Here is a 4,430-nt window from a genome sequence, read left to right on the forward strand (position 1 = left end):
CCTCTACTCCTCTTTTCACCTTAGACCACCACGCTTCTGCTACGCCACTCTCATACATCCTCCTAAGGTCTTAATTCATCCTAATAGCTCCTAAGTGAATACTAAGAGTACTCTTATCGCCTTCTTCTAAGATCATCTTCCTTAATTCGGGATTATTAGACACATAGATTCTATCCTGAAACCACAAAACACCATCAACTTCCACTCGAAAAGGGGTATCTATACCCTTACCAATCCTCTCCACTTGGTTCACTAAGGAAGGATATAAATCTTAGGCTCCTCTAATCTCATCCATTAATCCATTAATTCACTAGCCACCTTCGACATACTCAATTCAATGCTTCTCAGGGTAAGCTCCCAAATCAAGCCTAAATTTCTAAACTCTTCAATCAAATTTAACCTTTAAATCATCAAAATGATAAACGAAAGATCATCCTACTCAAGGCATCTGTCACCGCATTGCCTTTACTTAGATAGCAACTAAGATTAAAATCCTAGTCCTTATCTCCTTTGGTCAAAAGATATTTAAGACTCTAACAATCACTAAATACCTCAAGCTTAGAATCATATAGGTAGTGTCTCCAAATCTTAATGTAATATCATAATCACTAACTCATAGATAAGGTAATTCCTCTCATGAATTTTTGATTGCCTAGAAACATAAGCTACTACCTTTCCTTCTTGCATCAACAATGCATCCAAATTCATCTTATAAGTACTACTATATACCACAAAAGGCTTACTAAAATCCAATAATATTAACATTAGTCAATATTGTCTTAAGAGTTGGAATTATTCTCATACTTACTATCCCACATAAAGACAATACTCCTCTCCTAGTGAATGCAGTTAAGGGCAATGCTATCTTAGAAATTTCTTCAATAAATCTCCAATAATAATAAGCTAACCTCATAAAACTCTTATCTTCACTAACTGGCTTAGATATCTCCCCACTTAAACACAACTTCTACCTGAGACAGATCCATGTTTACCTCAACTGGAATTTACAGGAACTAGAAAACTTATCTCATACAATAAAAAAATAATAATAAAATAATAATAAAATAAGATAAAATAAAATAGTAATACTTAGATAACTTAACATACAACCGTCTTGAATATATCTCCACCCTCAACTACAATATGATCATATCACACCCTAAGATCAATCTCACTAACCACACGACATTCACCAATTGATCCCTAAGATCATCTATCCACATATCAACATACATGCATATTAAATCATATTAGAATATCTACTTTAAACCTTCAAATATACCATCCATAAGCATGTACATGAACAACCCTTACCACATAGCATCATACAATCTTAAACAACCTCTCAATCCACATGAAAACACCTCAAAACATCTTAACAAAATCAATTTTTATCCTTGCATTGCCTACTAACCCAAAATCATTATTACAGCCTACTTCTCCTTTCAACAACTATCAAAGAAAATAACACACAGAGAGTTATACTCATCCAAATGATCTCAAACCTATCTCAAAAGAAAGCTAAGAGAATAAGCTACAACTCCTATGAATACATAAGATTCTAGAAAGATCATCTTCTTAGCTAAAAATTTCAAAAACCGCAGCAGATATATTCAGCGCTTACAGCTAGACCTTTGATCACCAAAGTAGTTATAACTAGAGTTCTAGACCTCCGTTTTACCTGATTCCAGTTCCATTGGAAAGATAACGTCCAAGGCTACAACTTTTGTGAAGACCATAAAATCTAAATATGTCAATACGGTACTCATACTGGCACAACAAAACTGCAGCGAAAATATCCTCTACACCAGGCAACATTAGTGTATCAATATATCTAAGCCCACAAAAATACCTCAACCCTTCCAAACTCACACCTCAACTTCATATTCAAGCTTTCCACTACAATCCTAAACCAAAACAACTCACATATTCAGTATAAAAAGCTTAGAAAATAAAATTCACATGCTACCTAAACCATAAAAGGTCAACATGCAACCATCAAACTCTAGAAATCATCAACACTTCAATCACTCCATAAGAATACCAAAACTCCAATTCTCAACATACATCATCCTTAGATTCAATCGCTACAACTATAGCTTTAAAAAATTCCACCAATCGTAAACTCTTAATACACTAAAAACAATCAATGTCTTACCCAAGTCTAAGGCCTCAATAGTTTCTATAATATTAGCACAATATCTCGTCTACCACTACTCGCACATATGCTTGCAACACAAGCGATATCACTCAACCACTACTTATTCCGTAAGCAAGAAGTATCAAACAAATAAGCAATCACAAGAATGAAGAAGAGCGGTCATAATGGTATTAGCTAACACTATCATGACTATCATTCCTCTAATTACAAAATAACTTAACAAGAAGAACATCATCATCATCAAAGCAAAACATCATCAAAGTACACAACAAATAAGACACAATCAGAGTACACAACAGAATCACGATAAGTACATAACTCACGGCCGATTGGATCGACCTGCTCTGATACCACTTAATGTGACACCCTCTACCCCAACATACATATACAGTAATTATAAAAATATAAAAATTTTCATCATTAAAAAATCAAATTTCCAGCCACGTAAGGGTAAAGAGTTCACATTCATAAACTTAATCCAAATAACATGCCGGTAAAATTACAAAGAAATAAAATTGAATTTTCCAAAATACTTTAATAAGAACATCTTTAAACTAATTCTATCTATGTCCCGATGTCACATGTCCTATCAGAGCAAAACCCAACATAGAAGCCTAAGCTTCATCACCAACATCCTCAGCCTCACGCTGATGATCACCTGTATATCAAACAAGAGAAACAACACAAAAGAAGGGAGTGAGAAACATCTCACTCTGGCTCACGGTGTAGGAACGCACACCGGATAGCCAAACACAAACAATACAGTTACTCATAGATCAATCAACAACAATAGTTTATTCAATCATCCAAGTCATACAAATAGTAATTTATCATCATTTAATAATAAGGATGCACATGCATGGACACGGACTTCACATTATCATGCATGTGGCGCCAGTAAAACATCACATGGCATATTGCCGCTAGCAATACACGAAGAGTAGTCTAGGAGTACATGCCGGGTCACACCCTTTGCGCACTCTCACTAGAAGGATATACTACCAGAGTCTCGTCGGGATAGCTAAGCCGCGCAAGATACATCCCATGCACACAATGGGCGAGACTGGGACTTCCAAACCGAGCTATCCCCAAGGACTAATCCCCAAAGCTTTTACACTAGGGGGCCTTCTCTGGCGGTGTATTCCATATCGTACCCTTAAAACACTTATGCAAATGATGCATGTCAATCAAGACTATATGCATTCTCATATCACATTATCATTTCCCATGGTCATATCACATCATCACATTATCTCATCATATTTCATTATCACATTTCATATCTCATGTCTCAATCACATTTCACATTATTGCATTATCTCATCATATTCACCAAGCCTTCACAGAGCACTTTAATTTATGTCAAAAATCATTTATTTATAAAATTAAATACATATTTTTACATCTCATCAAACAAGGAATATAACAAAAAAATCAAAAATCAAAACAGAAAATATTTCATATTTTTCCTATTTCTCATAAGGTTTCCCGCAGGAACCCACAGAGCACTCTAGATCATATTAAAACATATTTATTTTCAAAATTAACCACATACTCATGCATCACATCCAACAAGGAACACAACAAAGTAATCAGAAAGCAAAATAGAAAACATTCATATTTTGCCTGTTTTCTCATAGGGTTTCCCATAGGAACCCATAGAGATCTCGAGTCATACAATTAATTGCATATAAGAAAAATAATAAGCAAAACAGATACAATTGGGAGAAACCCCTCATACATGAGCATACATAAAAATACAGCAAACACAGGATTGGGGGCCAATCCCACTACCCAGCATACAATCCCACACCCAGAGCGAGGTTTCTCACTCCCCCCTTACCTCGATAAGCAGGAGCCGAATCTTGTTGGTCGCCCCCTCTAGGTTCCCCTTCGTCTTTAGAGAGAAAGAAGGAAGAAGATTAGAAAATGAAAAAATGAGTTTTAGAGAGTGCAAAACGCTTTATCTATAGGCATTAGGTCGCGGCCAGAACGGCCCGTTCCGAATCCAGAACGGCCCGTTCTGGGCATACAGAATAGGTACAAAAGCCTCTCCCAGAACGGCCCGTTCAAAAATCAGAACGGCCCGTTCTGGGGTTTCCGGAACGGCCCATTTTAATGTGGAACGGCCCGTTCTAAGTCAAACTTTGTTCTTTTAAAAATCACATCCGGAACGGCCCGTTCCTAAAGTGGAACGGCCCGTTCTGGGTTAAAATTTTACCCACGAATGCTTGATTTGGAGCGGCCCGTTCCCAAAGTGGAACGGCCT

At 36.5% G+C, this 4,430-nt stretch overlaps 1 long non-coding RNA gene across 1 annotated transcript; it reads right to left on the reverse strand.

The window, feature by feature from the left end:
- Positions 1–2,594: 2,594 nt before the first annotated feature.
- Positions 2,595–4,062, reverse strand: LOC145958851 (uncharacterized). The gene is made up of 2 exons (XR_014434405.1): positions 4,005–4,062; positions 2,595–2,819 (listed from the first exon to the last, which is right to left on the reverse strand). It is a non-coding gene; the product is annotated as an uncharacterized LOC145958851 (long non-coding RNA).
- Positions 4,063–4,430: the final 368 nt, after the last annotated feature.

Source organism: Cajanus cajan, chromosome 6 (genome assembly GCF_000230855.2).
Source record: "Cajanus cajan strain Asha chromosome 6, NIPB_CcT2T_4, whole genome shotgun sequence".
Lineage (NCBI taxonomy): Eukaryota > Viridiplantae > Streptophyta > Magnoliopsida > Fabales > Fabaceae > Cajanus > Cajanus cajan.